Genomic DNA, 21,813 nt, shown 5'->3' with positions numbered 1-21,813 from the left:
GAGAGAGAGAGAGAGAGAGAGAGAGAGAGAGAGAGAGAGAGAGAGAGAGAGAGAGAGAAAGAGAGAGCGAGAGAAAGAGAGAAAGAGAAAAAGAGAGAGTGCGAGAGAGGAAGAATGAGTGAGAGACTTGTTTGGAGTTTTCCCATAGTTGTCGGTGGGGATTATATCAAACAGGCTTAGTAGATGACTCTTAGGGGCTTGTGTTTTTGTTATCTTGGCTAAATAAAGAAACATTTATTCAGTGCATCTCTGGTGCTGTGCTTACTCTGAGGACTACCAAGCTAGAAGGAGAAGAGCCCATCGTCTTTCTCACCCTTCCTACTCTTTAAAGTATACTTGATGTCAATCTTTCCCCATCTCCCTCTATCCTTTACTGTCACTTCTCACTGCCTGCCTGTCTCTCTGAATCCCTGCTCTACTCCCCCTCTATCACTTTTCCAGCATTGCAGAGGCACCTCCCATCATGCAGAGAAATAACTGGTGGAAGAGGGAGGCTGAGTGTAAGAGGATGAGAGGAGACCCCAGTCTTAGATGAACCTATAGGGGAATCTCCCATCATCATCCTCTTCAGCAGTGACACACAGATGACTGCTCTGGGAAGGTGAGCCACTCGAAGTAGATGTTACTCGTAATCACATACTAACGACCAGCTTCCCCTTCCCCTTATCCTAATCATTAACGACCAGCTTCCCCTTCCCCTTATCCTAATCATTAACGACCAGCTTCCCCTTCCCCTTATCCTAATCATTAACGACCAGCTTCCCCTTCCCCTTATCCTAATCATTAACGACCAGCTTCCCCTTCCCCTTATCCTAATCATTAACGACCAGCTTCCCCTTCCCCTTATCCTAATCATTAACGACCAGCTTCCCCTTCCCCTTATCCTAATCATTAACAACCAGCTTCCCCTTCCCCTTATCCTAATCATTAACGACCAGCTTCCCCTTCCCCTTATCCTAATCATTAACGACCAGCTTCCCCTTCCCCTTATCCTAATCATTAACGACCAGCTTCCCCTTCCCCTTATCCTAATCATTAACGACCAGCTTCCCCTTCCCCTTATCCTAATCATTAACGACCAGCTTCCCCTTCCCCTTATCCTAATTATTAACGACCAGCTTCCCCTTCCCCTTATCCTAATCATTAACGACCAGCTTCCCCTTCCCCCTATCCTAATCATTAACGACCAGCTTCCCCTTCCCCTTATCCTAATCATTAACGACCAGCTTCCCCTTCCCCTTATCCTAATCATTAACGACCAGCTTCCCCTTCCCCCTATCCTAATCATTAACGACCAGCTTCCCCTTCCCCTTATCCTAATCATTAACGTCCAGCTTCCCTGTCCCCAAATCATTAACGACCAGCTTCCCCTTCCCCTTATCCTAATCATTAACAACCAGCTTCCCCTTATCCTAATCATTAACGACCAGCTTCCCCTTCCCCCTATCCTAATCATTAACGACCAGCTTCCCCTTCCCCCTATCCTAATTATTAGGGGGGAAAACTACCAAACTGACCTTAGATCAGTGTCTGGAGACAACTTTATCCTATATCAGGTGCAGTGGAGGTTCATAATAATGTCTGGAATGAAGTATAATGGCTGGAATGCAGTGAATGAAATGATATCAAACACATGTACTATTCCATTCCGGCCATTACTATGAGCCGTCCTCCCCTCAGCCGCCTCCACTGGTCAGGTGAGTCAGCTATAGGGGCAGAACAGTCAAAACTGTCTGGTAGTCTACATCGGCATCAGTGGAGGCTGCTGAGGGGAGGACGGCTCATGATAATGGCTGGAACTGAGAAAATTGAATGGCATCAAACCATGTGTTTGATGTATTTTATACCATTCCACAAATTCCGCTCCAGCCATTACCACGAGTCCGTCCTCCCCAATGAAGGTGCCACCAACCTCCTGTAATTGACACTGACAAAATACCAGCAAAACAGAGAGAAACAATGGCAAAGTTAACATTCTGTTTGTGTTCCTTCAGACATCCACTGTTCCTGGTGCCCACTATCTAGGTGAAGACCCCCACCTCAACACTGTATAGGCCTACAATCACAAACTCACTAAACTTGAGCTTTGTCTGATCTCTGGCTAACTCTGCCACCCAACAAGTTATCACCTGCAAAAGCACATCACATAACGGAGGGGAAAATCAGGGGCCCCGAATAGAAATCCTTCTTTCTACTCTCTCTTTCTCACACACACACACACACACACACACACACACACACACACACACACACACTTAAATGCAAACAAAACACACGACCACATATAAGGCGAAGTGAAAGAAAGTTCAGCACAGTGGAAGCAATATAGGCTGTTACTCATTTTCCTGGTTTTTAATGGGTAGAAAACATGGTGGCGTTTGACTTTCAATATATGATGATCAAATCAATCTGGTTTAGTGACACACCAGGTAGGAAATGAGATGAGAAACACACTATGACATTTGAGATGAGAAAAACATACAGTGCATTCGGAAAGCATTCAGACCTCCTTGACTTTTTCCTAATTTTGTTACGCTACAGCCTTATTCTGAAATGCATTAAATAAAACATTGTCCTCAATCTAGACACAATACCCAATATTCTTTTTTTAAACAGAAATACATTATTTACATAAGTATTCAGACCCTTTGCTATGAGACTTGAAATTGAGCTCAGGTGCATCCTGTTTCCATTGATCATCCTTGAGATGTTTCTACAACTTGATTGGAGTCCACCTGTGGAAAATTCCATTGATTGGACATGATTACAAAGGCACACGCCTGTCTATATAAGGTCTAACAGTTGGCAGTGCATGTCAGAGAAAAAACCAAGCCATGAGGTTGAAGGAATTATCCGTAGAGCTCCGAGATAGGATTGTGTCGAGGCACAGATCTGTGGAAGGGTACCAAAAAATGTCTGCAGCATTGAAGGTCCCCAAGAACCCAGTGACCTCCATCATTCTTAAATGGAACTGAGCAATCGGGGGAGAAGGGCCTTGGTAAGGGAGGTGACCAATCTGGTCAGTCTGACAGAGCTCCAGAGTTCCTCTGTGGAGATGGGAGAACCTTCCAGAAGGACAACCATCTCTGCAGCACTCCACCTTAATGGTAGAGTGGCCAATCTGAAGTCACTCCTCAGTAAAAGGCACAGCCCGCTTGGAGTTTGCCAAAAGGCACCTAAAGGACTCTCAGACCATGAGAAACAAGATTCTCTGGTCTGATGAAACAAAGATTGAACTCTTTGGCCTGAATGCCAAGTGACACGTCTGGAGGAAACCTGGCACGATCCCTAAGGTGAAGAATGGTGGTGGCAGCATCAGTCTGTAGGGATGTTTTTCAGCGGCAGGGACTGGGAGACTAGTCAGGATTGAGGGAAAGATGAACAGAGCAAAGTACAGAGAGATCCTTGATGAAAACTTGCTCCAGAGCACTCAGGACCTCAGACTGGGGTGAAGGTTCACCTTCAAACAGGACAATGACCCTAAGCAAACAGCCAAACCAATGCAGGTTTTGGGACAAGTCTCTGAATGTCCTTGAGTGGCCCAGCCAGAGCCCGGACTTGAACCCAATCGAACATCTCTGGAGAGACCTGAAAATAGCTGTGCAGTGACGCTCTCCATCAACCCTGACAGAGCGTGAGAGGTGTGCCATGCTTGTAGCGTCATACCCAGGTTTTTATTTTTAATACATTTGCTAAAATATCTAAAAACCCATTTTGCTTTGTCATTATGAGGAAAAACTTTTTTTTAATCAATTTTAGAATAAGGTTGTAACGTAACAAAATGTGAAAAAAATCAGGAGGTCTGAATACTTTCCGAATGCACTGTATACACACACACACCGTCTGTCTGTAGCTCACAGCACACACACACACAGAAAAATGCTCACTCTAAGACATAAACAGCCAACTGATGATGATGATTCATAGCCCGAGAGAGAGAGAGAGAGAGAGAGAGAGAGAGAGAGAGAGAGAGAGAGAGAGAGAGAGAGAGAGAGAAGATAGATAGATAGATAGATAGATAGATAGATAGATAGATAGATAGATAGATAGATAGATAGATAGATAGATAGATAGATAGATAGATAGATAGATAGATAGATAGATAGATAGATAGATAGATAGATAGATAGATAGATAGATAGATAGATAGATAGATAGATAGATAGATAGATAGATAGATAGATAGATAGATAGATAGATAGATAGATAGATAGATAGATAGATAGATAGATAGATAGATAGATAGATAGATAGATAGATAGATAGATAGATAGATAGATAGAATGCGAGAAAGAGAGGGAAAGAGAGAAAGAAAGAGAGCGAGAAAGAAAGAAAAGGTGGAGAGAGAGAGAGAGAGAGAGAGATAGGGAGAGAGAAAGAGAGAGAGAGAATTTCCATAGTTCTATAAAAGTGCTGAGCAGGCAGCTGTTACTCAAGCTTCAGGTGTGTCAACAACAATGAGAACACATCCATCTGGCAGTCTGACCACACACACACACACACACACACACACACACACACACACACACACAAGGATATGCAGGCTGAGCACAGCACAGAATAAGCATACCTCAGGCACCATTTTAACAATTCTAAGGTGAATGCAGTCAAGCCGTTAAAAAATATGTATACTGTTGGGTGATCAATGGTAATGTGTATAATGACAAAATATAATATCAATATGGTTGTACAATGACTTGTGATCAATGGTGAGGTTTAGTATTGAAATTGATTTCACGCTATTTTGATATCCTGTCCCTGAGGCCAGAATCTATAGGCCGTAAATCATAACGCCTATGTCTACTATCTGGTCTACCTTCATGTAGGCCTATGTTACTCTCTGTAGACCTATTAGGAGAAGAGCCTACAAGCATGTATTCGAGGCTATAGCTGTGTATGCCTTAGCCCTTGATCATAACTCTCAGTTCTATTCCATTACATAGAAGAGTCATTGGTCAAAGGTGTCGTCTGTAGGGGGGAGTTTTGTTAAGAGCCGCAACGCTCGGTCTGAACATTGATATACATCGCTTGTGGTACGGTTTTGGAAGCATAAGGGCCTTATCTTTCATAATGGCGAGAAATCATAAAAAATGTAAAAGGTTAAATTGATACATTCCTTTTTAGGGTTAGGGTTCCTACACTGCCATATTTCTATGTTACCACGCTTGTTTACGAAAAACAGACAGAAGACAGAGTGGACCACATGTGCTAATTATCTGTCTGCGTCTCCGAACACCTGTGTGTAAACATGTTGTCACTGAAGAATACTGTCAGCTGCAACTGTGTTACATCCAGTTAAAACAGTTTACAGTAAGTGTACATTGTGAAATAGTTTGTATGTGATATTAAAGTAGAGGGATTTATGTTTCTTGGGCTCCTGAGTGGCGCAGCGGTCTAAGGCACTGTATCTCAGTGCTAGAGGCGTCACTAGAGACCCTGGATTGATCCTGGGCTGTATCACAACCGGCTGTGATCGGTAGTCCCAAAGGGCAGCGCACAATTGGCCCAGCATCGTCACGGTTAGGGGAGGGTTTGGACAGGGTAGACCATCATTGTAAAATAAGAATTTGTTCTTAACCGACTTGCCTAGTTAAATAAAAAAATAAATAGAACCATACCGCAATTGAGAATTGATTCACTTTTAGATAGAGTATTTGGCTGTTTGGCTTCCAGAGCCAATTCACCCTTTAAATAGAAGGTCTTTGGACTAAAGACAAACGTTAGGCTCCTTTAGTACAAAATTTGGCAACATGGAACAATTTCAAAGATTATTCTGAGTTACAGTTCATATAAGGAAATTAGTTAATTGAAAAAAAATGAATTAGGCATATATCTATGGATTTCACATGACTGGGAATACAGATATGCATCTGTTGGTCACAGATACCTTTTGTAAAAAGGTAGGGGTGTGGATCAGAAACCAGTCAGTGTCTGGTGTGACCAACATTTGCCTCATGCAGCGCAACACATCTCTTTAGCAAAGAGATGGCACTTGATTGCGGCCTGTGGAATGTTGTCCCACTCCTCTTCAAAGTCTGCGAAGTTTCTGGATATTGGCGGGAACTGGAACATGCTGTCGTACACGTCGATCCAGAGCATTCCAAATATGCTCAATGGGTGACATGTCTGGTGAGTATGCAGGCCATGGAAGAACTGGGAAATTTTCAGCTTCCAGGAATAGTGTACAGATCCTTGTGACATGGGGCCGTACATTATCATGCTGAAACATGAGGTGATGGTGGCGGATGAATGGCACGACAATGGGCCTCAGGATCTCGTCATGGTATCTCTGTGCATTCAAATTGCCATCAATAAAATGCAATTGTGTTTGTTGTCTGTAGCTTATGCCTGTCCATACCATAACCCCACCGCCACCATGGGGCACTGTTCAAAACGTTGACATCAGCAAACCATTCGCCCACACGACGCCAGCGTGCCTGTGGCCAGCGTGCCTGTGGCCATCGAAGGTGAGCATTTGCCCACTGAAGTCGGTTACGACGCCAAACTGCAGTCAGGTCAAGATTCTGGTGAGGATGACGATCACGCAGATGAGCTTCCCTAAGACGATTTCTGACAGTTTGTGCAGACATTCTTTGGCTGTGCTAACCCTCAGTTTCATCAGCTGTCCGGGTGGCTGGTCTCAGATGATCCCGATCCCGCAGGTGAAGAAGCCGGATGTGGAGGTTCTGGGCTTGTGTGGTTACACGTGGTCTGCGGTTGTGAGACCGGTTGGACGTACTGCCAAATTCTCTAAAACGTTGTCTTATGGTAGAGAAATTAACATTAAATTGTCTGGCAACAGCTCTGGTGGCCATTCCTGCAGTCAGCATGTCAATTGTGCGCTCCCTTAAAACTTGAGACATCTGTGGCATTGTGTTTTTTTTTATAACTGGCCTTGTATTGTTCCCAGCACAATGTGCACCTGTGTAATGATTATTCTGTTTAATCTGCTTCTTGATATGCTACACCTGTCAGGTGGATGGACTATCTTGGCAAAGGATAAATGCTCACTAACAAGGATGTTATGAAATGTGTGCACTAAATTTGAGAGAAATATGTTTTTTGTGCGTATGGAAAATTTCTGGAATCTTTTATTTCAGCTCATGAAACATGGGACCAACACTTTATGTTACGTTTATATTTTTGTTCAGTATATTTAGTTGCATTTAGGCTAGTTTCATAAAACGTTCAACTCTCTCTCTCAACAGCGATGTGTTGTCCAATTTACACGAGGCTTCTTATTCACTCCCCGAGGTCAGTGTTGAGTTGTCTCGTTATATCCTTACTACGAAAATTGGCAGACTTTAGGACGGCGAAAAGAAATGGCTCTGCTGGTGCCCTAGCCTTCACCTATTCCCGATCCTGTCTATCCCTCGAGCGACGTGGCCAATCAGTGTGTGTGTGTCAGCGACACATGAATGGTGATATCCAAGGAATGGCTCGCGGGACAAAGAAGCCGCCCGTCTCGAATTCCCGTCGATAGAGAAAATTCGCGGATGAAACAGCACAGAACATTTGAGTTGTTAAGGCTTGAGTGAAACCAAATGAATATCTTCGACGCAAAGTCCAACAGTTTTGGTTTTGTTTTGCTCAAGGAGGGAACTTGGCCTCGTGAGATCTCTGTCGATCGCCAGGCGAGGCTGTTGGCTACATTGGAACGTAAGTAAAAACATATCTTGCCTGTTTCATTTTATTGCGTCGAATATACTCATGTTTCAACACATTATATAGTGTTGTTCAATATGCTTTATTCGTGATGTTTAGAAAACTTGTCAATGTTTACAACTTTGTTTTGGTACATGTTTTTATGACCGCACCGACTCAAACCGCATGAGAAGGCTAATTTAGGACTTTTTGAAAACAAGCGGAATCAAATTAAGTCTACTGGGAAGCGCGGTTGGTAACTTGAGAAACAATAACTTGTCTTTGGCATCTAACGTTACTTATAAAGGACGTTTTATTCATTCATCCCACCGTTTACAATAGCTTGGAAAATTATGACGAAAGGTTAATACACTGGTTAGAATGTTTTCGAAACGATAAAATGAAAATGTTCTGTGGCTGCAAGCAAATAAATCATTTCCAATAGTTGACAACATGCAGAATATTCAGCACCTCATATTGTCGAGAACAGGGCCACCGTAATTGTTACTTACAGTAAGAAAGGATTTTTTTTGCAGAAAATATTAGTCCACTGTATTGTGGTGTACACCTTTGCAGAACTTGCATGTATGGTTTCAGTTTCAGTTTCAATTTGATTTCCCATTGTCACAGCGGAGTTTACGTCTGTGAGGGAGTCTACAGACGTGAGCAAACAGTAGAGAGATACAGTATTTTACAACGGATGTGGGTTTGCCAAATCGGACGCCTATTCCAGTGGATCTGTTCCAGTTTGTTGGTAGTAAATGCTTTATCCCCTGGAGTAGCCGGTAATGCTTTTTTAAGTGGTAAATGCTTTATCCCCTGGAGTAGCGGGTAACCACACCATCTAACTGGCATGGGCACTGTCCAGATGAAGTGTCTGATGACCAGTTACTGTGTGATGGACAAGTGGAGGAGCCAGTTATATAGATAATGATTTTTCTTTCCTTAATGCGTTTTAGTGGATGGTACATTACACCTAGTTGTCACCAGAGTAGGAGCCTCGCTTACTCTTGACTAGGCTTACAACTAACCCATTAACCTCTCTGGGCTAGGTCCCACCCTAGTCAACAGCCAGTGGAACCCATAGCGCGATATTCAAATACCTTAGAAATGCTATTATTTCAATTTCTCAAACATATGACAATTTTACACCATTCTAAAGACAAGACTCTCGTTAATCTAACCACACTGTCAGATTTCAAAAAGGCTTTACAACGAAAGCAAAACATTAGATTATGTCAGCAGAGTACCCAGCCAGAAATAATCAGACACCCATTTTTCAAGCTAGCATATAATGTCACATAAACCCAAACCACAGCTAAATGCAGCACTAACCTTTGATGATCTTCATCAGATGACACTCCTAGGACATTATGTTATACAATACATGCATGTTTTGTTCAATCAAGTTCATATTTATATCAAAAACCAGCTTTTTACATTAGCATGTGACTAGCATGTGACTAGCATTCCCACCGAACACTACCGGTGAATTTACTAAATTACTCACAATAAACATTCACAAAAAACATAATTATTTTAAGAATTATAGATACAGAACTCCTTTATGCAATCGCGGTGTCCGATTTTAAAATGGCTTTTCGGTGAAGGCACATTTTGCAATATTCTGAGTAGATAGCCCGGCCATCACAGGCTAGCTATTTTGACACCCACCAAGTTTGGTACTCACCAAACTCAGATTTACTATAAGAAAAATTTGATTACCTTTGCTGTTCTTCGTCAGAATGCACTCCCAGGACTTCTACTTCAATAACAAATATTGGTTTGGTTCCAAATAATCCATGGTTATATCCAAATAGCGGCGTTTTGTTCGTGCGTTCAAGACACTATCCGAAGGGTAAAGAAGGGTGACACGCCCGACGTGTTTCGTGATAAAAAAGGTAAAAATATTCCATTACCGTACTTCGAAGCATGTCAAACGCTGTTTAAAATCAATTTTTATGCGATTTTTTCGTAAAAAAGCAATAATATTCCGACCAGGAGTCGTTGTTTTCGTTCAAAGACTGAAAATGTAAACATGGAGTCGTCTTGTGCACGCGCGCGCCAGTCTCATTGTTCTCCGATCGACCACTTACCAAATGCGCTACTGTTTTTCAGCCATGGCCTGCAAAGTCATCATTCAATGTTCTGGCGCCTTCTGAGAGCCTATGGGAGCGTTAGAAAATGTCACGTTACAGCAGAGATCTTTTGTTTTGGATAGAGAGGACAAAGAAGGCCAAGAAATGGTCAGAGAGGGCGCTTCCTGTTTGGAATCTTCTCAGGTTTTGGCCTGCCAAATAAGTGCTGTTATACTCAGACACCATTCAAACAGTTTTAGAAATGTTAGGGTGGTTTCTATCCAAATCAAACAATTATATGCATATTCTAGTTACTGGGCAGGAGTAGTAACCAGATTAAATTGGATACGTTTTTTATCCGGCCGTGCAAATACTGCCCCCTATCCCCAACAGGTTAAATGGAAAACTATTAGCACTTTATGGTGGTTGCATATAGGCCTAATCAATGAATAGTTCCCTGGGGTAGGAAGCAGTCCATATTTTATTTTCTGGTGTAGAACCATTCATGGCCCCCACACTCCAAATGATTAACATCTGGAGTTTGAACCCATGACCTCAGTCATGTTCATAGGTCACCTGACCCTGTAGCCACCTGGGTGGGCTACATCCACAGTGCATCATGACCACACAGATGCAGAGCTGGGATAGGCAAACTGTTGGATTTTTAGGGGGGACCAAATACAATGTTATTTCTCTGTAAACAATTAATACTTTCAGCTTGCTTATAGAGAAGAGCACTCAACATGTGCTGCACTGACACAAATGGCTGCTTGGTTAAAATAAATTGATAATAAGAATATTATGGGAGCTGTGCTGTTAGATTTCAGTGCAGCCTAGAATATTATTGACCATAACTTGTTGAGAACTTATGTTATAGCTTTTTAACCTGTTAGGGCTAGGGGGCAGTATTGACACGGCTGGATAAAAAACATACCCGATTTAATCTGGTTACCACTCCTACCCAGTAACTAGAATATGCATATACTTATTACATATGGATAGAAAACACCCTAAAGTTTCTAAAACTGTTTGAATGGTGTCTGTGAGTATAACAGAACTCAAATGGCAGGTCAAAACCTGAGAGATTCCTTTACAGGAAGTGGCCTGTCTGACCATTTCTTGAACTTCTTTTCCATCTCTATCTTTTACTAAGGATCTCTGCTCTAACGTGACACTTCCCACGTCGTCCATAGGCGCTCAGAGCCCGGGAAAAAACAGAATGTCGTCATTCCAGCCCCAGGCTGAAACACATTATCGCCTTTCTCAAGTGGCCGATCAAGGGACTCTGGGCTTAGGCGCGTGACCCGACCGCCCCCGCCTTTGTGATTTTTTTTTCCTCTGTTTGCCGAAAAGGAGATTCCCTGTCGGAATATTATCGCTTTTCTACGAGAAAAATGGCGTAAAAATTGATTTTAAACAGCGGAATATTTAGAATTTTATTGTCACGAATTGCGCCATGCGCACGACACTTCTTTACCATTTCGGATAGTGTCTGGAACGCACGAACAAAACGCCGCTATTCGGATATAACGATGGATTATTTTGGACCAAACCAACATTTGTTATTGAAGTAGCAGTCCTGGGTGTGCATTCTGACGAAGACAACAAAAGGTAATGAAACTTTTATAATAGTAAATATGATTATGGTGAGTGCTAAACTTGCCGGGTGTCTAAATAGCGAGCCCGTGATGCCTGGGCTATGTACTTAGAATATTGCAAAATGTGCTTTCACCAAAAAGCTATTTTAAAATCGGACATATCGAGTGCATAGAGGAGGTCTGTATCTATAATTCTTAAAATAATTGTTATGCTTTTTGTGAACGTTTATCGTGAGTAATTTAGTAAAATGTTAGCGAATTCCCCGGAAGTTTGCGGGGGGTATGCTAGTTCTGAACGTCACATGCTAATGTAAAAAGCTGGTTTTTGATATAAATATGAACTTGATTGAACAAAACATGCATGTATTGTATAACATAATGTCCTAGGGTTGTCATCTGATGAAGATCATCAAAGGTGAGTGCTGCATTTAGCTGTCTTCTGGGTTTTGGTGACATTATATGCTGGCTTGAAAAATGGGTGTCTGATTATTTCTGGCTTGGTACTCTGCTGACATAATCTAATGTTTTGCTTTCGTTGTAAAGCCTTTTTGAAATCGGACAGTGTGGTTAGATTAACGAGAGTCTTGTCTTTAAATAGCTGTAAAATAGTCATATGTTTGAGAAATTGAAGTAATAGGATTTTTAAGGTTTTGAAAATCGCGCCACAGGCTGCAAGTGGCTGTTACGTAGGCCTAGCCCAGAGAGGTTAAACTCTGCCATAGCTCATAATCCATGATATCTATCTAATAGAACAGAGGGTTTTCTTTAATGGAAGCTTCTCTAATGTTCAACATGTAAAGTGTGGTGTACCACAGGGCAGTTCTCTAGGCCCTCTACTCTTTAAAGAAAATATTTTTACCAATGATCTGACATTGGCATTAAACAAAGCCTGTGTCCTTATAGGCTGATGATTAAACCCTATACACGTCTGCAACCACAATTAGTGAAATCACAGCAACCCTAAACAAAGAGTTGCAGTCATTTTTTGGAATGTGTGGCCAGTAATATACTGGTCCCCCAACATCTCTAAAACTATTGGGTACAAATCATTCCCTAAGTTCTAGACCTCAGCTGAATCTGATAATGAATGGTGTGGCTGTTGAGACTAAGTTGCTTGGTGTTACTTTAGATTGTAAACCGTCATGGTCAAAACATATTGATTCAGTGGTTGTAAAGATGGGGAGAAGTCTGTCTGTGATAAAGAGATGCTCAGCTGTTTTTGACACCACACTCCACAAAGCAAGTCCTGCAGGGAAACATACAGTATTATACATAATAATGATGGCATGGAACTCCCATCTCATATAGCGCAAGTGAACCGCTAATTTAGTTTCAAAAAACAAATAAAGCAACACCTCACGGCACTTCTCTCCCCCATGTGACCTACTTTCTGTGTGTATGTATACAGTTGAAGTCGGAAGTTTACATACACCTTAGCCAAATACATTTAAACTCAGTTTTTCACAATTCCTGACAATTAATCCAAATAAAAATTCCCTGTCTTGGGTCAGTTAGGATCACAACTTTATTTTAAGAATGTGAAATGTCAGAATAATGGTAGAGTGATTTTATTTCAGGTTTTATTTATTTCATCACATTCCCAGTGGGTCAGTAGTTTACATGCACTCAATTTGTGTTTGGTAGCATTGCCTTTAAATTGTTTAACTTGTGGCAAACGGGTAGCCTTCCACAAGCTTCCCACAATAAGTTCAGTGGATTTTGGCCCATTCCCCCTGACAGCTGGTGTAACTGAGTCAGGTTTGTAGGCCTCCTTGCTGGCACGCGCTTTTTCAGTTCTGCCCACAAATTTTCTATAGGGTTGAGGTCAGGGCTTTGTGATGGCCACTCCAATACCTTACCTTTGTGGTCCTTATTATTAAGCCATTTTGCCACAACTTTGGAAGTATGCTTGGGGTCAATGTCCATTTGGAAGACCCAAGCTTTAACTTCCTGACTGATGTCTTGAGATGTTGCTTCAATATATCCACATAATTTTCCATCCTCATGATGCCATTTATTTTGTGAATTGCACCAATCCCTCCTGCAGCAAAGCACCCCCACAACATGATGCTGCCACCCCCGTGCCTCATGGTTGGGATGGTGTGCTTCACAGTTGGGATGGTGTTCTTCGGCTTGCAAGCCTCCCCCTTTTCCCTCCAAACATAACAATGGTCATTATGGCCAAACATTTTGTTTTTTTGTATCATCAGACCAGTACAAAAAGTACAATCTTTGTCCCCATGTGCAGTTGCAAACCGTAGTCTGCCTTTTTTTATGGCGGTTTTGGAGCAGTGGCTTCTTCCTTGCTGAGTGACCTTTCAGGTTATGTCTCTATTATGTACCTGTTTCTTCCAGCGTCTTCACAAGGTCCTTTGCTGTTGTTCTGGGATTGATTTGAACTTTTCGCACCAAAGTTCTTTCATCTCTAGGAGACAGAACGAGTCTCCTCCCTGAGCGATGTGACGGCTGCGTGGTCCCATGGTGTTTATACTTGCATACTATTGTTTGTACAGATGAACGTGGTACCTTCAGGCGTTTGTAAATTGCTCCCAAGGATAAACCAGACTTGTGGAAGTCTACATTTTTTTTCTGAAGTCTTGGCTCTTTTTTTTTTTTTTTCCCCCTGATGTCAAGCAAAGAGGCACTGAGTTTGAAGATAGGCCTTGAAATACATCCATAGGTACACCTCCAATTTACTCAAATTATGTCAATTAGCCTATCAGAAGCTTCTAAAGCCATGACATCAATTTCTGGAATTTTCCAAGCTGTTTATTGTCACAGTCACCTTAATGTATGTAGAATTGTGATACAGTGAAATAATCTGTCTGTAAACAATTGTTGGAAAAATTCCATGTGACCGTTTAGTCACGGTAATTAGGCTTCTCCAAGCTCTGATGCTGCTGCTGGTCAGTAGTATCCTACCAAACTTTCTAACTGCCTGGGACTTAGCACTCTATTGTTCCTCTAATCACTCTGATATCAATGTAATTGAAAATCCAATCACTCTTCATGACAGCCTATGCAATTGCATTAAAGATTTTGATGGCCTCTATTAAAAAGAGGATCCCATCAGCTTTCTATAGGCTAGGCCTACTATTTATCTGTCAACTTTTCTAATATTAAGCACATTTACTAAGCTTTACAACAGGAGTATAGCCTACATGCCCCTGTTCCATGATAATGGTCTATTCGAAATCAAAACAAATTTCACACAATTTTGTATATTTAAAGACATTTAGAATAGTCTGATGGGTGACAATATTAGCCTAGTATAGAACAAGAAGGCCTGCACACTGTTAGCTCCCAAGTCACCGCTTTATTTACAACGTTTTGATCCGAAGCGGATGTTCGTCAGGTCTTTTTTGATCGGATGTAGATCTGTTTCGGACCGAAATGTTGTCAATAAAGCGGTGAATTGGGAGCTTTAACAGTTTGCGGGCCTTGTTCTATGCTAGTGTTCTTTATTAGCCTAGCACCTATGTTTTTAAGGATGTGCGTCTGACCACAACTTTTCTAGTGACAATATTAGCCTTATCAATTATCACTTGTGAATGATGCCAAGCTTGTCCAGTAAGACAAACGGCTCATGTCTTTATTTGTTGCAACTTTTTCAAATCGTAGTCGCACACCTCATGTAGCCTCGCCCATAGGCCTATATGTTTTGATAAGGTTTGTGTCACAACTAGTGGCCAAATAACTTCTCAAAATGAAGCACATTAATCAGCTTTATAGATGCTGTAGAGCCTAACTGGCATGCATAGTTTGGGCAAAATCATTTTCACAGAAGGACAAGTTGACCAATAGAATAGGTCAACTTTTGTACTATAGGGGATAGTAGTGAGAGGCTAGTACTTTTGCTGTTTGTTAGGTCTACTCTTTTTGGCTGACAAATTATAATTATATTCAGCCCAAGGGCACAACGACCACTGGCCGCAAAAGGCATGGATTTTTTTAGTGGGCATTATGGCCTCACAAGGGGGATGCCACCGGGAAATTTAAGGCCCGGTGACAATATTATCAAGTGCTTGTGAAATTGTGAATGAAGCATGTGCAGCTTGAACAAGAAACAAATCAGAGCTCATGCCTTTTCATGTGACTTTTTTTCAATTCATCATTAGTCCCACCATGCAGCCTTGTAATGTATTCAAAATCCAAACCTATAGCTCAACGTTTTGTATTAAAGTTGCATAAATAACTCAATTAAGCAGTGCTTTCGAAAAGTATACATTTTGTTACGTTACAGCCTTATTCTAAAATGTATTAAAACAAAAAAAATGTCATCAATCTACACACACTACCCCCATTAATGACGAAGCAAAAACATATTTTCAGAGAAACATTTAAATAAAACACATTTACATAAGTATTAGGACCATTTACTCAGTACTTTGTTGAAGCACCTTTAGCAGCGACTACCGCCTCAAGTCTTTTTGGGAATGACTCTATAAACTTGGTACACCTGTATTTCGGGAGTTTCTCCCATTCTTCTCTGCAGATCCTCTCAAGCTCTCAGATTGGAAGGGGTGTGTCGCTGCACAGCTATTTTCAGGTCTCTCTAGAGATGTTTGATTGGGTTCAAGTCCGGGCTCTGGCTGAGCCACTCAAGGACATACAGAGACTTGTGACTAAGCCACTCCTGCGTTGTCTTGGCTGTGAGCTTAGGGTCGTTGTTCTGTTGGAAGGTGAACCTTCGCCCCAGTCTGAGAACCTGCTCAGGTGCCTTGGTGGAAGAGTGGGGTAACATCTCACAGCAAGCACAGGCAAATCTGGTGCAGTCCATGAGGAGGAGATGCACTGCACTACTTAATGCAGCTGGTGGCCACACCAGATACTGACAGTTACTTTTGAATTTGACCCCCCCCCCCCCCCCCCCCCCTTTGTTCAGGGACATATTATTCAATTTCTGTTAGTCACATGTCTGTGGAACTTGTTCAGTTTGTCTCAGTTGTTGAATCTTATGTTCATACAAATATTTACACAAGTTTGCTGAAAATAAACGAGGTTGAAAGTGAGAACATTTATTTTTTTTGCTGAGTTTACTTTTGTGATGAGTAGGATGACAATCGATATGCATTGCACATCTTTCTGGTCTTGGATATTCTAAAATGAGCCTGAATACAAATATATTACTCCCATTTGTATCCAGGTAACTGTGTGTTAGTGTATAAGTCAGTCGGCAGACTCTTTTGATGGTAATCTTGATGTACAGCATGTTCACCTCTGTTCCCCCTAAATCAGATTAGACCAGACGGGGCATGCAAAAGACCAATATGGTTTTGCATGAGTCTGAACTAAAGGAGAGGAGAGCAGGAAAGCACAGTTTGACTGAAATGGAAAATGGGGAGCAGGATACAGGGAAATGTACCGAGTGGGCTGGAGGGAGAGACGAGGAGAGGGGGCTGGAGGGAGAGACGAGGAGAGGGGGCTGGAGGGAGAGACGAGGAGAGGGGGCTGGAGGGAGAGACGAGGAGAGGGGGCTGGAGGGAGAGACGAGGAGAGGGGGCTGGAGGGAGAGACATGGGAGTAAGACTGGGGATCAAATTGATCTGACAGTGAGATAATTATTTAAAATTAATGAGATTGCAATTTCCCTCGTCATTTAAAAATGTATTTTTAATCAATTAGTTTGAGACAGGCACTTCTAACCTTTATCACGAGTAGCTGCCTAAAAGATAATAGAAATGGTTGAGTTTGGGAACGATGGTAGCAATTGATAGAGTGAGCGAGAGCCCTGGGCAGTTTCTGACAAATGTGTGATTGTCCTTGTGTGTCTGTCCTTGTGTGTCTAAGTGACAGATCAACGCGTTCCCTATTTGCATTAGAGAAATAGAGTAGCATGAAGGACCACTTGGGTTCAGCCAACTCTAACACACAGCACTGCCCCCAAACAAAACATCTGTTTTCTTTCTGTCACATGCTGTTCAGATCAAGCCCTAGTACCCAGTGACATGTATCTGGGAGGATGGGAGTTTTGTAAAGTTCTAATAATCATGAATGGCATTGGGTTTTCCCACCAAATTGGTCTTTCAGTTTAGTTCAGCGTATGGTCAGGTTCACCGTAGTCTTATAGGTTGAGAGATCGCTGTGTCATGTCACTAAATCACGCACCAGGAAGTATTCCTTCCAGTATGTTAGTGAGAACTCACCCCAGCTCTGCTGCTTTTTCTCATCTGTTTTACAGTCTGTTCTATCTGGCATGCAAAGCGTTGTACCCGTTGCCTGGGTCAGACACAGGGCAATGTCTCTGCGCTGCTATCCACAGACGGGCACACAGATAATTCTCACCCTGACTGACCTGCTCAGAATAGTCAGTCACGCATCACTTCCCCCTTCTCATCTCAGCCTAATGGAACAGTAGGACTTGACATTAACGCTTGTCCTCTTGCCAGCAGATTCCAGGAGCGCTACTGGGGTTCCAGGAGCGCTACTGGGGGTTCCAGGAGCGCTACTGGGGGTTCCAGGAGCGCTACTGGGGGTTCCAGGAGCGCTGCATGAACACATGACATTGTAAAAAATCAGCTGTTCAACAGGACCTTGATAAGCTGACCATAATCCTGCACATCCAGTAGCTTTCCAGATGGAGACAGCATGGCGGCTCAGCACGAAGGTGCTGTGCGATGGCACACTACACGATGGCTGTTGCTTCTCCAGTTAGGCTATGTTTGCTAGGCAGCAGTAGACTCAGTCTAGGCCTTCCCAGCAGGTTTGACATGACAGTGGTCCCTGCACAGTGAGTCTTGTTGACCAGAACACGACTGTGACTGAAGACTACTTCTCAAAGTCCCCCTTAGCTCCGGCGTACGCTGAACAATACACAAGTCCTTCAGTGTTCAGTCAATCACCGGCCAGCCGAGACTAGTAATGCAGAGCTGGAAAATGTTATTCTTTGTACCTGACTGAGTCTTTTTAATGCATACAGCGCTTGTGTGTGAAGCCATCACGGCAGGGCCCTGTTATGAGTAGAGGTCATCACATCCCTGTCCACATCACCCAGCTCTCCAGACTGGGTTGAGAATAGATGAGTGATGGCTGTCTGTCTATCCCAAACGGGGTAATCTCTCCTGGGGGGTTCATCGCTCCCTGGGGGGTTTTGACAAGCTCAGTGACGCAGAATAAGCCAGGGGACAGGATCAAAGATGTGAGAAACTGAAATGATATTTGTCACGAAAGGTTTTGTTTTACATTTTTAATTAGGGAGGCTGTCAAAGGGCCAAGCTGAGTGACCCATAAATGATATAACTAAAAATACACTTTGCCAGACTTGCCCGTTCGGCTAAGCGTTGTGGAAGCTGATCATGTCGCTTGGTAAAACGGGCATGTCTGACCTCCAGAATTTAGTGTATTCAAATCCCTATACTTTTTTTCACATTTTCCTCATCAATCTACACAATACCACATAATGACAAAGTGAAAAAAGTTTTTTTATTTCAGCAAATGTATTAAAAATAAAAAAACAGATACACTACCGTTCAAAAGTTTGGGGTCACTTAGAAATATCTTGTTTTTGAAAGAAAAGCACTTTGTCCATTTAAAATAACATCAAATTGATCAGAAATACAGTGTAGACATTGTTGATGTTGTAAATGACTATTGTAGCTGGAAATGGCTGATTTGTGGAATATCTGCATAGGCGTACAGAGGCCCATTTATCAGCAGCCATCACTCCTGTGTTCCAATGGCAGATTGTTAGCTAATCAAAGTTTACCATTTTAAAAGGCTAATTGATCATTAGAAAACCCTTTTGCAATTATGTTAGCACAGCTGAAAACTGTTGTGCTGATTATTATTTTTTATTTTTTTTAAGAAGCAATAAAACTGGCCTTCTTTAGACTAGTTGAGTATCTGGAGCATCAGCTTGATTTACAGGCTCAGAATGGCCAGAAACAAAGCACTTTCTTCTGAAACTCGTCAGTCTATTCTTGTTCTGAGAAATTAAGGCTATTCCATGCGAGAAATTGCCAAGAAATGAAGATCTCGTACAACGCGGTGTACTACTCCCCTCACAGAACAGTGCAAACTGTCTCTAACCAGAATAGAAAGAAGTGGGAGGCCCCGGTGCACAACTGAGCAAGAGGACAAGTACCTTAGTGTCTAGTTTGACAAACGGATGCCTCACAAGTCCTCAACTGGCAGCTTCAATCCCGTTAACGGGATCAAATTCGACAGCATCCGGTGAAATCGGAGCGCGCCAAATACAAAATCGTAATATTAAACATTCATGAAAATACAAGTGTCATACATCATTTAAAAGCTCAACTTCTTGTTAATCCAGCCGCTTTGGCAGATTTAAAAAAAGGCTTTACGGCGAAAGCATTCCATGCGATTATCTGAGGACAGCGCCCCGCGTACAAACGCATTACAAACATTTCCCAAACAAGCAGAGGCGTCACGAAAGTCAGAAATGGCGATAAAATAATACATCAATTACCTTTGAAGATCTTCCTCTGTTTGCAATCCCAAGGGTCCCATCTACACATCAAATGGTCGTTTTGTTCGATAGTCCTTTATATCCCAAAAAAGTCAGTTTAGTTGGCGCGCTTGACTCAGTAATCCACCTGTTTCCCTCGTTCAAAATGCGTACAAATGAATCCCGAAAGTTACCAATTAACTTCATCCAAACAAGTCAAACTACATTTCTAATCAATCCTCAGGTACCCTAATATGCAAGTAAACAATACAATTGAAGACGGAGAATAATATGTTCATTACCGGAGATAAATAACAAAGTGCCCGCCCAAATCCACACGCGGCACAATACTACAGTCAAAATGGGAGCCACCAAGAAACTACAAATTCTAGCTCATTTTTCAAAAAACAAGCCTGAAACTTTCTAAAGACTGACATATAGTGGAAGTCCTAGAACTGCAATCTGGGAGGTATTCCTTTGATTTTCCCAATAAAAAAAGATTTGAATGGGCAGACACCTAAATAAAAAAATCCCAGATGGCTTCTCCTTGGGTTTTCGCCTGCCATATCAGTTCTGTTTTACTCACAGACATTGTTGTAACAGTTTTAGAAACTTCAGTGTTTTCTATCCAATACTACCAGTTATATGCATATAAATACTTAGGGATATGGTTGGATGATAAACAGTCTTTTAAAATGCATATTGACAAACTTTGTAAACAGCTAAAAATCAAGCTAGGCTTCCTCTATAGAAACAGGACATGCTTGTCCTCTACAAATAGAAGACACAATGTGCAAGCTACTTTTGTCTGTTATAGATTATGGGGATATTATTTACATGCATGCTACGGCATCAACACTTAAATCGCTGGATGCTACTTATCATTGCGCACTTAGGTTATTAGGTTAGGTTATTACGGGTGCTAGCTACAGAACTCGCCACTGTGTTTTATATCAAAATGTGGGTTGGACTTCGCTGTCCGTGAGACGAGAACATGCTCTCGTGTTTGTCTATAAAGCACTTCTGAATAAGCTACCTTCTTATTTATCATCACTCATCAATATTAGAATTATAATTCCTAAAACCAGGTCTCAAGCATGGATTACACTTGAGGCCCATGCGATTTCCACAAAGTTGGGTATGGCTGCCTTTTCCTGTTAAGCTTCTTGCCTATGGAATAGCCTGCAGACTAAACTTAAACTTGAGACTCTTGTCCCCCCCCCCTGCTCATTTTAAATATTTATTGGAGCATTTTTATTTTTGTATTGCTTGTAACTGTTTCGGGTAATGCAAGTTTTTGTGCTCTTAGGTTATTCTACTATGTGTAAATTAAATCTGTTGTATTTTTGTGTTATCTGTGATCGATTTGTTTGTATTGTTTAGTTTTTTAATCATTGTCCATAAACTGTATGTGTAAACATGTATACACAGGGCCCAGCTGTAAAAGAGAACTTGGTCTCAGTCTGTGTTCCTTGTTGAAATAAAGGTATAATAATCCTAGCTTCTGGGCCTGAGTAACAGGCAGTTTACTTTGGGCACGTCAGTCATCCAAAATTCCGAATACTGCCACCGGCCCTCAAGAAGTTAAATAGTCCTCGCAAAACACCAGTCTCAACATCAACAGTGAAGAGGCAACTCCGGGATGCTGGCCTTCTAGGCAGAGTTGCAAAGAAAAAGCCATATCTCAGATTGGCCAATAAAAAGAAAAGATTAAGATGGGCAAAAGAACAGACACTGGACAGACGTAGATTGGGAAAAAGTGTTATGGACAGATGCATCCAAGTTTGAGGTGTTCGGATCACAAAGAACATTTGTCGCAGAAAAAATGAAAAGATGCTGGAGGAGTGCTTGACGCCATCTGTCAAGCATGGAGGCAATGTCATTTCTGGGGGTGCTTTTTGGTGGTGGTTAACCTCTATGGGCAAGCGTCCCACCTACTCAACAGCCAGTGTAATCCCGTGGCGCGTTATTCAAATACCTCAAAAATGCAAAAATGTCAATTTTTCAAACATATGACAATTTTACACCATTTTAAAGACAAGACTCTCGTTAATCTAACCACACTGTCCGATTTTCAAAAAGGCTT

The 21,813-nt window shown here is 41.9% G+C and overlaps 1 protein-coding gene across 1 annotated transcript in view; it reads left to right on the top strand.

Moving 5' to 3' along the window:
- The first annotated feature begins 7,205 nt into the window (after window positions 1-7,205).
- LOC106613129 (SPRY domain-containing SOCS box protein 4) overlaps window positions 7,206-21,813 on the top strand; it is a 55,110-nt gene continuing 40,502 nt past the window's right edge. The window contains exon 1 of the mRNA XM_014215085.3: window positions 7,206-7,659. The gene's annotated coding sequence lies outside the window, so the exon portion shown is untranslated. The remainder of the gene's footprint in view (window positions 7,660-21,813) is intronic.

Source organism: Salmo salar, chromosome 09, assembly GCF_965601325.2.
Source record: "Salmo salar chromosome 09, fSalSal1, whole genome shotgun sequence".
NCBI classification, from domain to species: Eukaryota; Metazoa; Chordata; class Actinopteri; order Salmoniformes; family Salmonidae; genus Salmo; species Salmo salar.
The sequence above is the reverse complement of the archived record's forward strand: the minus strand, read 5'-3'. Positions and strand labels throughout refer to the sequence as shown.